Below are 14023 nucleotides of genomic sequence, written 5' to 3'. Positions count from 1 at the left end.
TCGCCATGCTGAAAATCACACATTCGGGCATGCGCACAGCTGATTTCCGGCAATACGGGGTTTCCCCTTTCCAACATCCATACGGGGTTTTCCCCTCGAACGCTTTAAACATTCTCAACGTCATTTTATTGGAAAAAGTTTCCAGCAATACAAAATTAAGCATATTAATGGTGTTTTGTTTTTGTCGAGTCATTTCCATTTACTGACATAATGATGGGTGGTCAATCCTCACTTTAACTCTCCGGCAATTGCACGCCTATTTTAATCGACGGGCGGGTCATTGCAGACAATAGGTATCGCATTAATATAGTACACATTTATATTGCAATCATTCCACGAAATAAATTGAATTTACCACCTTTTTTTATCAGTCACAACCTCACTACTGTAGAAAACCATCGCCGCAACTTTGACTGAATATCAGTAAATAAACTATTAGGCCTACAGAGGCCCACAATCCAAACAAGGAGGGCATAACTTGAACTGTAATCAAGGGCGTAGGCTCTATTTTTCAAAATTGTCTTTGCTGAGCCTCAATGAAGGTACGGCTGGTCCTGTAGACTTATAATTATATTACTTATATTAATCATGTAAAGTGCCATTTCCGCGGGGACCTAAAAGGTATATTTTCTTCAGTCCCATGCATGGTGGGGCGTAGAATCTTTATTGTTTTTTCCTATTATATGTCAAATTCATGGCTGCAAACATCGCAGATTTTATTTCACGCAGGTAGAGGGGCAAACACAATTATCGGAATGGCATTTTCTTACGTTGCGTCGCTAGTGGGAACCACGCTTTACCTACTGATCGTACCAAGGCCTATCTGAACAATCGGCGATTGTACTGCTTTCACGTTTTGAATAAGTATTTACAATATATCTTCTATGCTAATAACATCGGATTTGATTCCTTTTAAATTTGTTTTTAAACAAATAGTTTTCGTTGGATTAACAGGCTGATGTAGAGATTTAGCTCAAGGTCTTTTTGCCACCGAATCAGAAAGCACATAGAATTTTTTAATCCGGTTAAATCCAGGGGCCCCAAAGCTTAAGGGTCCGGTTCCAGAGCATGAGCAGCAGCCTAATGCAACAACCCTGTGTTGGAGGGCCCTTAAGGGTGTTAAACCAGAGGCCTTTTTCCCATTCTTACGCCTTAGATTTTAGCTATCACTAGGCCCAAGCTGATTCTGCATAAATGCCTCTTTAATCTCTGTCTGATTTTGATAAATAAAAAGTGTCATGTGCCCAAATATGGTAGTGATATGACGTCACTGTGTCCATGGGCATATCACATTTTTTGTTACATAAGTTTGACAGTGTAAACAGAGCTTAAGTCTTGTTGTAAACAACTTTCATTTTGTGAAACTGTAACTATTGTATTTTTAATAGTTCATTTGTGATTTGTCATACGTTTTTCTCGTAAGAAGCTTAGGCCTACTGTAAAAAAACCGTTTTAATTCTATTTTTTTGTTGAATGAAAGAAACGTGTTTCAAAATAATATTAAGGTCAAATAACATTCAACATTTTCAAGATGGAATTCAAGATGTAAGATTGGATTAAGCCTAACATTTTGTTACCATTGCTCTTTTTTTGTTTAGGTATTGATCAAAACCATTGGGGCACTGTTCTAGGTGAGCGGTTATGTCATTCTTTTCGAGTTTAACTGTGGAGGATTAACCTCCAAAATTAGTTAAAAGTGTTGGCATGTAATCTCATTATTTATAGGCTACCATTGTATCTCGTCTATCGTATAGGTCCAAATTGTTAGGTCATACAAATCATCAAAACCGAATACATGTTCATGTTGGCCGTTTGTCTGAGTGTGTTTATGTATGGCCTATGGAAATTATTTGACGAAATAAATGCTTGTTGAATTAGACATAGGCCTACTATAATCACTGAACATTACTAATAATTTGATTTACATATACGTGCTTTTATTTCTTCAGTGAACAAGCATCATGCCCACAACCTTACATGACGTAAGCTTGGTTCCCACTTGCGACGCAACGTAACACAACGTAAGAAAATGCCCTTCCAATCATTGTGTTTGACCCCGCCTACGTGAAATCAAACCTACGATGTTTGCAGCACTATTGCGTCGATTACGCTATACAGCACTTTGCGTCGATACGTCATTGCGTTGCGTTCTAATGGAAACCACGCTTTATTCCTGGTTCCCACTAGGACGCAATACAAGGACGTAAGCGCACCACAAGCAGTTTGGCCAATCACGACGTGATATATCATCTTAACTGTCTCTGTGATTGGTCAATTCACTTGAGTTGAAATTACGTCCTGCGTTGTGTCCTAGTGGGATCCAAGAATACATCACTTGACTGTAGAAAATATCAGCTAAACTTTTTTTATTTTCATTTTTTATTTCACTTTACAAATATATAAATATAAAGTGGAGGAGCCTAAAAGAAAGCAAAGCTTGTGGTGAATAGGCTCCTCAAAACAAAACAAATAAAATATAAATAATATAACACAATTAGAAACTTAAAAAAAACAACAATTAAACTAATATCTTTTCTCTAACACATAAGTTTAACATGTTTAAAACTAAAAAAACAAGTAAAAAATAGATTATATAAATTATTTAAGAAATATCAAATATATCAATAATAAACGAATTTACAAAGAACCTTCAACCAATAATAGTTTAAATTGACGTTTAAATAAACCACAGTTATGAGATTTTTTTAAGAGATAAAGGAAGAGAATTCCAGAGTTTAGGTCTAGTGTATACAAGGGTATTCATTTTAAGACTAGTTCGAGTAAATGGCAGGTGATACTGATCTTCGTGTGTTTTATAAAGTTAGAAAATATATAACTATCTTTGTTAAATAAGTGCACAATGCAAACAGAGGCAAGTGTGTGGAATTAAATACAGCACAACAAACTATAATAATATTAACCTGCGTCGCCCAATGTTTAAAAAAAACACTTCTGAAGCCTGATGTTAAATCACTGATTTTTCAACTTCGTTTTTCTTGACTTGTCTGTATGGTTTTTATTTTTACGTTTGCTATTATTGGAAACGACACAAGATCCGTTTGTAAGATTTCTTCCACCATTGCAAACATGTGCGCATGTTCTGAGATCGGTAGTACAACTATTTTCAATAATTTCACCGTTAACCATGTAAACGTGTTTATTCTCTGCTTTACTGTAAACTTTAATTGAAAACACCAAAATAAGGAACAGTTTTATGCCGAATATTATTGAGAGAATTCCGATCGAATGCCAAAACGTTGGCATTCCAATGGTTGCAATAAGGACATCTCTTCGTTCTTTTATATCTATTAAAAGGGCATCTACCTGTAGATTAGTCGCTATGCTGGCAACAATGTGGAAAATCTGATGACTGTGAAAGAAGACGTCGAAATTGCCCGGAGCAAACCTTTCTGGAAAGTGTGATGCAAAGATCAAGGCGGTGAAAAAGGCCGCGACGAATTGCCATCGATGTACCACAACAGACGGTGTGTCACATTCGTCGTCTGGGCAGGCGCCTACGCGGTATAAAAGAGGAAGACTGCAAAATATATACGGGAACATAAACGATGAAAGACGACACAGATGACGAAATAAACTCTCTTTCATAAACCGTGAACCGGATGCACCACACGTGCACATGAAAACAGCGTTTAATGCAGCAATAGGGATGTATAAAAAGAAGTAGTTCGTGTTCATCAAATTGTGAGGGAAAGCGTAAAATTTGTACGCGATACAACAGCCTAGACTGTACATTCCCAGCGATGAGTAGTCGAAAAAGAAGCAGACGTGACGGGCTCGTTCAGACAGACAGCAAAACAGATGAGCAACACTGCTCGCTGACAAATACAAACACGAGCATACAAGTTGACAAAGCAACGGCCAAGTGAACGGATCGTTTAGAAAGTCGAGGTAGGAACTAAGATAAAAAATGCGGCATAAAAAGTATAAAAATGGTACAAAATGCGTCCAAAAATTCAAGGTTTCGTTGGTCTTGTATAATGCACTTCGTAAACACTCGGAAAGACTCGTCTTACCAGCTCGATATCCGGTTTTGATGAATGGTTTGTGAAAGACTTTCGGAAGTTGGTCATCACGGAACACTCGTACAGTCGACATTTTCGTCGATCTTTGGTTTACACACCTAGAAAATAAAACAACATCTATACTAAATCGATCACTAATCTGTAAAACCGAATAGGCCTACAATCGATCCACAGATAAACTGTTGTTTCTAAGAGAAAGTGCTGCTGAAATCTAAAAAAGAACATATTTATTTACATAACTGTCCTACATTATTTCAGAGGCGAATTAAGGCAAATTTTCACAGACGAGCGGTAATGGTAAGCGGAAAACCACGCAGCTTGTCTCACGTAGAATCTGTGTCTATCCTGAGCGGCGGAAACTGCCCGTTCAATTCTCCACCAGTCATAAGGAGTAACATAGATTTCGATTCTATATTTTAATTTTCGTTACTGATGGTCGTCTGCGTAAATTGGCCTTAAAGTGTGGTTCCCACTAGCGACGCAAAACAAGGACATAACGCAACGCAAGTGAATTGACCAATCACAAGCGATGGCTTATTCACTTGTGATTGCTAACTGTCTATAACTTCGCTTGTCATTGGTTAAAACGCTTGCGTTGCGTTTACGTCCTTGCGTTACGTTCTAGTGGGAACCAAGCTTTAGAGGAGCAGGGCGAGCCGAAATTGGCCGAGAATCGAATAGACCCCCATTTGGAGGAATTGGAGGGAGACATTGATAATGTTGCTCATGTTTGTTGCAACATGACTCGAGTGTCGACAACTCAATTATGAAACGCTTTATAATTTACAAATCATCGACGCTTCCTTCCTCTAATTTTTTGGTGAACGTGAACAAGTTAAATTTTCGCTTAGTATTTTCATTCTGTCCCTCGTAAGCAAAAGGGTAACCTCCTGATTGTCTTTGTAAAATTTGACGGCTTTTTAACTTATCTACGTTTTAATACTCACTGTAAAAGCAGCTTCAACGCTTAGGCTCACAGTATACACACCGAGTTCTTGTCGACTGTGAGTTAAAACAGTAACACACCATCAAATAAATGACCCAAACAGAACACAATAACCATGGTCACTCTTTGCTGAAAACAATATAAAAGATTCTATCCGATAAGTCACTGAAAAACATAACCAACATTATCCATTAAACCAGTTTTTGAAACAAGGTCACTTTTCTGTACTAATAATCATCTATTTGTATTTCCGATGGCTCTAATTATGTGTTAAGAAACATAATTTTCTTTTTTTGTGCAGAGTTGTGCTAGACGGCGGATTGTTTATGCTGAGAGTGTCTAATACCAGTAGAACAACCCAAGAAAGGAGACAGTTTTGGGGCCACGAAGTATCCCCTTTTAGGTCTCCCCTGAATAGGGGATGACCATAGTGTTAAAAACAAATATTTCGCAAAAGAGAGATTCTAATGTAATTTGTTTTAAATATGAATGAAAAAAAAAAGAATGTATTTAAATTATCCAGACAGACAGAATGATGGAGATCATGAGAGATGATCTGATCCGGTTAATGTTTCATATAATATTTTTTTTATAGTTTTTTTTTGTCTTTTTTTAAAAAATAGTGGGAATTCAACTAGTGGGAACGTACCAAGCTTTACCTACTGATCGTACCGAGACCTATCTGAACAATCGGCGATTAAGCGATTGTTTAGTTTTGGCAAACTATTGTACTGATTTCACGTTTTGAATAAGTATTTACAATATATTCTATGCGAATAACGTCGGATTTGATTCCTTTTAAATTTGTTTTTAAATAAATAGTGTTCGTTGGATTAACAGGCTGATGTAGATATTTAGATCAAGGTCTTTTTGCCATCGAAAGCACCTAGAAGTTTTTTATCCGGTTAAACCCAGGGGCCCCAAAGCTTAAGAGTTCTAGAGCATGAGCACAGCAGCCCAATGCAACAACCCTGTGTTGGAGGGCCCATAGGAGCGCTAAACAAGGGCCTTTTCCCAATTCGTTACGCCTTACATTGTAACTATCACTATAGGTCCAAGCTACTGGGTTCTGCATTATGCCAATTTAACCTCTTAATCTCTGTCTGCACAACAAATTGGAATTGATAAATAAAAGTGTGATATGCACAATGTAGTAGTGATATGACGTCATTGTGTCCATAAGCAAAACATTGTTACATAAAGTTTAATTGTGTGAACAGCTAGACCATAAGTCTTATTGTAAACAACTTTCTTTGTGAAACTGTTACAGTACGTATAACGATATTATTTTTAGTTCATTTGTGATTTGTCATACGATTTACTCGTAAGAAGTTAACTGTAAAAAATATTTAAATTTTATTTTTTTGGTAAAAGTAAAAGAAACTTCGTTTAAAATATTGAATTTAAGGATTATGACATATTGTGTTACCATTGTTCTCTTCCAGGTGATCGGTTATGGAGTTCATTCTTTTCGAGTATAATTGTGAGAGGATAACCTCCGAAAAACAGTTTTAACTTAAATTGTTGGCATCTAGTCTCGTCATATTAGGCTACCATTTTATCCGTCTGTCGTATAGTTCTAAATTGTTAGACCATACAAATCACAAAAAAACCGAATACATGTTCAAGCTGGCCGTTTGTCCGAGTGTGTTGCATTGTATTTATGGCCTATGTAAGTTATTGGACAAAATAAATGCTTGTTGATTTAGACGTATCATGATTACTGAACATTACTAATAATTTAATTTATATATACGTGCTTTTATTTCTTCAGTGATAAAGCATCATGCCCACAACCTTACATGACTTAAGCTTGGTTCCCACTTGCACGCAACGTAAGAAAATGCCCTTCCAATCATTGTGTTTGCCCCGCCTGCGTGAAATCAAACCTACGATGTTTGCAGCACTATTGCGTTGTGATTACGCTATACAGCACTTTGCGTCGATACGTCACTGCGTTGCGTTCTAATGGGAACCACGCTTTATTCCTGGTTCCCACTAGGACGCAATACAAGGACGTAACCGCACCACAAGCAGTTTGGCCAATCACGGGGTGATGTATCATCTTAACTGTCTCTGTGATTGGTCAATTCACTTGAGTTGAAATTACGTCTTTGCGTTGTGTCCTATAGTTGGAACCAATAATACATCACTTTTGATTGTAGAAAATATCAGCTAAATTCTGTGTTTTATAAAGTTAGAAAATATATAACTATCTTTGTTGAATAAGTGCACAATCCAAACAGAGGCAAGTGTGTGGAATTAAATACAGCACAACAAACTCACATCTAATTAAACTAATTAAGTTATTATGAAAACATGGGCTAGTTACGCCCTCAACTTATCGCGCAGCGGTATAAAAATTGCATTGTCTTATTGCTACATTGCATATCATAAAAAAAAACAAAAGATAATAACTATAATTGTCCAGTTTTTAAAGCGAAAAATTATCATTATTATAATATTTATATCTAGTGACCAGCGTCGCAAAATATTAAAGAAAAAAAACGCTTCTGAAGCCTGATGTTAAATCAATGATTTTTCAACTTCGTTTTTCTTGACTTGTGTGTATGGTTATTATTTTTACGTTTGCCATTATTGGTAACGACACACGATCCGTTGGTAAGATTTCTTCCACCATTGCAAACGTGTGCGCATGTTCCGTGATCGGTAGTAGGCCTACAACTATTTTCAACAATTTCACCGTAAACGTGTTTATTCTCTGCTTTGCTGTAAACTTTAATTGAAAACACCAAAATAAGGAAGAGTTTTATGCCGAATATAATTGAGAGAATTCCGATCGAATACCAAAACGTTGGAATTCCAATGGTTGCAATAAGGAAATCTCTTCGTTCTTTTATGTCTATTAAAAGGGCATCTACCTGTAGATTAGTCGCTATACTGGCAACAATGTGGAACAGCTGATGACTGTGAAAGAAGACGTCGAACTTGCCCGGAGCAAACCTTTCTGGAAAGTGGGATGCGTAGATCAAGGCAGTGAAAAAGGCCGCGACGAATTGCCATCGGTGTACGACAACTGACGGTGCGTCACATTCGTCGTCTGGGCAGGCGGTTACGCGGTATAAAAGAGGAAGGCTGCAAAATATATACGGGAACATAAACGATGAAAGACGACACAGATGACGAAATAAACTCTCTTTCATAAACCGTGAACCGGATGCACCACACGTGCACATGAAAACAGCGTTTAATGCAGCAATAGGGATGTATAAAAAGAAGTAGTTTGTGTTCATCAAATTGTGCGGGAAAGCGTAAAATCTATAGGCGACGCAGCAGCCTAGACTGTACATTCCCAGCGATGAGTAGTCGAAAAAGAAGCAGACGTGACGGGCTCGTTCAGACAGACAGCAAAACAGATGAGCAACACTGCTCGCTGACAAATACAAACAAGAGCATACAAGTTGACCAAGCAACGGCCATGTGAACGGATCGTTTAGAAAGTCGAGGTAGGAACTAAGATAAAATATGCGGCATAAGAAGTATAAAAATGGTACAAAATGCGTCCAAAAATTCAAGGTTTCGTTCGTCCTGTATAATGCACTTCGTAAACACTCGGAAAGACTCGTTTCACATGCTCGATATCCCGTTTTGATGAATGGTTCGTGAAAGACTTTCGGAAGTTGGTCATCACGGAACACTCGTACAGTCGACATTTTCGTTGATCTTTGGTTTATACACCTAGAAAATAAACACAATATCTATCAATCGACAAATAATTTGTAAAACCGAATACAATCCACAGATAAGCTGCCGTTTCTATTATGGAAAGTGCTGACGTAATTTGTTTTAAAGTAGGCCTATTCGTATACATATTAGTATGGCTGTCCTACATTTAGTTCAGATGCGAATTAAGGCCAATTTTCACAGACGAGTGGCAACGGTAAGCGGGAAACCACGTAGCTTGTCTCACGTAGTATCTATCCTGAGCGGAAACCGCCCGTCTGTTCCTCCTTCATTTGTGTAAATAGTAATAGGAGTACAAAAATTCTATATTTTTATTAGGCCTGCCGTCACCTGTCGTCTGTGTAAATCGGCCTTTAAAGGAGGGCGAGCCGAATTTGACCGAGAATCGAATAGACTCCCATATATTTGGGGGAATTGAAGAAATTGATAATGTTGCTCATGTTTGTTGCAACATGACTCGAGTGTGAAAGGTCGACAATTCAATTATGAGACGCTTTATAATTTACAAATCATCGACGCTTCCTTCCTCCTTTTTTTTGTGAGAATAGAAAGTTCGCTCAGTATTTTATGTTATGTTTTTATAACCCTTGTCTGTGTATGATTTTTAACTTATCTACGTTATATACTTACTAAAAGCAGTTTCCACGCTAGGCTCACTGTATACACATCAAGTTCTTGTTGACTGTGAGTTAAAACCGCGTCATACCATCAAATAAATGACCCAAGCAGAACACAATAACCGTGGTCACTCCTTGCTGAAAACAATAACAGATTATATCCGGGAAGTCACTGCAAAACAAAACCAACATAATCCTGTTAGAAATTTAACTAGATTTTGAAACAAGGTCACTTTTCTATTAAATATATCTAATAATCTATTGGTATTTCCGTTGGCTCATATAGGCTACACAATTAAGAAACATATTTTCTTTTCTTTTTGTGTGCAGAGTTATGCTACACGGCGTATTCTTTTGCTAAGGGTGTCTAATGCAATAGAACACAAGTAAGGAGAATGCTTTGGGGCCACGAAGTATCCCCTTTTATTTCTCCCCTGAATAGGGGTTGACTGTATAGTGGTAGAAAACAAATATGTCGCAAAAGAGAGATTCTACTGTAATTTTGAAAAAATAGAGAATGTATTTGAATTATCCAGACTTCATTACAAAATGATGGAGATCATCAGATGATCTGATCCGGTTAATGTTTCATAATATAATATAATTAGTAATATAGCTTTCTTTTCAAATATAAATCCAAAGGCAAATTACTGAAAAAATGACAATGCTGTGGATATCAGTGGCTGGATCTAAATGGAGATACAAAAAAAAGCGAAAAACTAAATCAAAACGATAAGTAAAACAGCCAGAAAAGTTAGCAGAGCTTTCGGTCAACACTGCCCTTTATCAGTGCAAGTGAAGGAATTTTTTCCAAATATATATTTATATCGTTATACCATGTTTGTTCTTATGTGCTGCGATATGTTTTGTAGCTTGTGCTATGGATTTAAACCTTAAATAAAAGCAAAATTAAATTGAATTTAATGTAATAATTTGATATACTGTATTTATAATTGTTTTACCGGGGACACCTCTTCGTTAAAACTGTATAATATCTAATACAAAAATTACTTAATTTCATATTGTTTCAAGTGTATAATAATTGATCGCTGTTTCATACAGTATTTCCGTTTCAATTTATTTCTACGCTTCCCTTGTTCTAAGACTTTTCCTGTTTTCTGTATCGATCAAGGTGTGGATAGCGATTGAAACTATACAGAGGATAGCACATAATACAATGGGCACATGATTTTAAGTGAATTAAGAACGATTTGGATTTAGGCCCGCTCTGTCTCTGATATGTAAAACACAGTAGAACCACTGAGGAACATCTTCGAGACCCAACAAGTGTCGCGCCCAGTGGCGTATAGTGCAGAGGGCTAAAGTTTAGGAACCCTAAGTGGCCCTCCAAGTTCCAACGCCGCAGGCTTCGGGTGTTTCATCCTTTTCGGCATATTTTAATGTCTGGTTTTCCTCTGGGAACTGACGGGCCCCCATAGCTCCGGGGCCCTGGGGTTAGTCAGTAAGCGCTCATGCCCGTTGCGCCACTGGCCGCTCTCCTTTAATTAGGTTGTCCCCTTAATAGTTGGGGTATATGTTATGTTAAAATATTTCCCCTCGTTCGTTTCACAGGAAAGTGTCCTCTTAATAGGGGTGGTGTCCCCTTGAATATGGTATTCCAAAGGAGACAAAAATATGTAAAAACCCTTACACTGTGCCGGTAGGTTAAATGTAAACAAACAGTTCCCATAATTGTTTACCGTGTATTATGAAACCACACTTCCTGTGGTTTCACTGTTCCACTACACTCCTACAAAGGCAAATGCGAGACCTTATCTTTACAAGGAGTTCCTCTATACAATATACAGGAATTAAACGGATTATTGAAGGATTCACCAAAGTCCTATTGTTATGCATCGCTGGATTTCACAATAAGCAATTGCCTTTATTATTGTAAATTAATGATGGTTTTTCATGCGTATAGAATCCGACTGTTTTACTCTCATTTTGTTTTGATTAATTGAGTTCAATAAAAAATGTAACTGCATTTGTAGACCTACTTATCTTATACCGTTGATCCTTTCGAACCAACATAGTATGCCTAATAACTGTGTTTTAGTTTCAAAACTTATTTTCGGTACCAAGCGCATTCTGCAACGTTGCTTTGATTGGCTACCATCATAATAAATACTATATATAGTAGAGATTATCTCTCTATGATTTTACCAAAACAGTCTTTCTAGTTTAGGCCTAATTATAGTGCATATAGGCCTACTTTACAATCAATCAAACTTGAGTATACGGTTGTCGTGCGTAACTAAGTCGGTGTTCGCCCCACCCAGTCACTAATTACCCGATCTCATTCACGGGCAAACCTAATGACGTAATTATGACAAATCAACAGAAAATTACTTAAATTAAACTCACAGTTTGTTTACCCTGAGCCTGACTTGTCGTCATACGATAATTTGTTACATGATCTCACATACGGTTTGAGCCTTGGCTGTATTTACAGTGACGACGACTATGATTCAACTATTCAGCCTAGTATATCCGATTTATGAATGAATACAATAGATGAAATCCAAGGACATGCTTTTATAATTCGATATGCTTGACTGACTGTAAGTGTCAGCCATCGTTAGAAATTCCGTCATAATGAAGGGCGGCATCATTTTTGTTAAATAACTGTTTAATAATTCTACAAATTAACATTCTCTTGGGCAATTTTTATAGTGGACTATTATCTCTATGCGCAAATCAAGGCAATTGTTGTTAATAATTATGTTTAAATGTACTGTACTAACGTGCTAAATGCCAGGCACTACAAATATGTTTTAGTAAAAGGAATATTCCTGAAAATAAAATTTATATCGGGGGTAACGAACTAGCATTTGTCACTCATGCTAAAATACTTGGAGTCACGTTACAAAATAACTTAAAATGGGATAAGCATATTGGGGATATTGTCCTCAAGGCTAATAGGAAGATTTTTATTTTAAGGAGTCTAAAGAAATTTGGCTTCAACCCTGATGAACTATACTCTGTCTACTGTGGGTATATTAGACCCCTCCTTGAATATACCGATGTTGTATGGCACCCCGGCTTAACCAAATCGCTTAGCAACTCTATAGAATCTGTCCAACGCAGAGCATGCCGTACCATATTGGGAAGGGATTTTAGTTCGTATGGCAAAGCTCTAAAGGTCTGTAACATCTCATCCCTTACTGATAGGAGAATAGCTCACAGTCTCAAATTTGCCAAGGGAATATCTCAGACTGTTCATTCTGCTGATCTTTTACCGGTGACACGGTTTGAAAGTCATGGGAGGTTGCTCCGTAATAGTAATAACATTTCACAATTACCATCCAGAACCGCCCGTTTCAGTAACAGCCCAATCCCTTATTTTATCCGCCTGCTTAACGCCTGATTTTCACTAATTTTTGTATAATTTATTATTTTGTATGTTTCAATTTTGTATATTTTTATTGGTCTAGGTACATAGCATGTAAAAGTTACCCACAATCTGGCCTTTGGCCACTAGTGGTAACTTGTGGCATGGTGGTGTCTAATGTTTTTGATGTTTTATATGAAATAAAGAATAATAATAATAATAATATTAATAATAATAATAATTTGAAAGATAATTACTTCACATTCTTGAGTCGACACGAATCCCAGCCCCCGGCCTACCCAGACTGGGCCTACCCTGACTGGGCCTACCCAGACTGGGCCTACCCAGACTGGGCCTACCCAGACTGGGCCTACCCTGACTGGGCCTACCCAGACTGGGCCTACCCTGACTGGGCCTACCCTGACTGGGCCTACCCTGACTGGGCCTACCCAGACTGGGCCTACCCAGACTGGGCCTACCCAGACTGGGCCTACCCAGACTGGGCCTACCCTGCCATCGCGCAACTTCGGGGTAAAAGTGGTCCCGGTTTATCTTTACGTCAATCAATAAAACGTGTTAAAAGACATGCACCAATAGAGTTAGAACGCACACTCATTGGCTAATACTGGATACATCGGTCTGAGTTTACTACGGGGACGTGCTCGGTGCGTGCGTCAGTGGCGCGCGTAACGGATATGAGAGCTCAATGACTAAACCCAGGGGCCGGGGCTTATGGGGGCCCTGAGCAGTGCCCAGATGAATTATGCCGACTAAAAACACCCGATTCCTCTAGTGTTGGAACTTGGAAGGCCAATTTACACAGACGAGCTGTAAACGGTAAAATGTATATGACCATTTACACAAACCGTGAAGCGGATGATGGCCGCTTGAGCGGAAACCCGCTTAGGATAGATACGATTCGTGGGACAAAAATAAGTCGATCTTCCGCTCCGCTTACCGTTCCACTTGGGGCACAGATGTCGCACGGCCTCATTTTGACACAGCTAAAAAATTACATGAACTTGATAACTATGTTAGCATTCCCTTAAAACAAATACGTCTGGATTGGCCGGCCGGCCGGGGTCTCCACATAAGGCCAATTACACAGACGAGCGGTAACGATAACAAAAATATCCTTATGACCATCACAACGCGGCGGAACAGACGGGCGATTTCCGGACAGGATAACAGACTTTACGTGGGACAAGCTACGCGGTTTTCCGCTTGCCGTTACCGCTCGTCTTTGTAACTTGGCCTTTATGATGTCATTACGTGGAGAATGTTGTGCACACGCCTAAACATTACATAGTTATGGAAAACCAAGCGCGGGGTGCGTCATGTGATTCTCGTTATCCCTTGCCGGCCACAACTGTTTCAA

The 14023-nt window shown here is 38.3% G+C and overlaps 1 pseudogene; it reads right to left on the bottom strand.

Annotated features, from left to right (window-relative positions):
* Positions 1-6556: 6556 nt before the first annotated feature.
* Positions 6557-11801, bottom strand: LOC140054509 (membrane progestin receptor gamma pseudogene; annotated as a pseudogene).
* Positions 11802-14023: the final 2222 nt, after the last annotated feature.

The sequence above is a fragment of the Antedon mediterranea genome, chromosome 7 (genome assembly GCF_964355755.1).
Source record: "Antedon mediterranea chromosome 7, ecAntMedi1.1, whole genome shotgun sequence".
Lineage (NCBI taxonomy): Eukaryota > Metazoa > Echinodermata > Crinoidea > Comatulida > Antedonidae > Antedon > Antedon mediterranea.
This window is presented reverse-complemented; position numbering and strand designations above follow the sequence as displayed.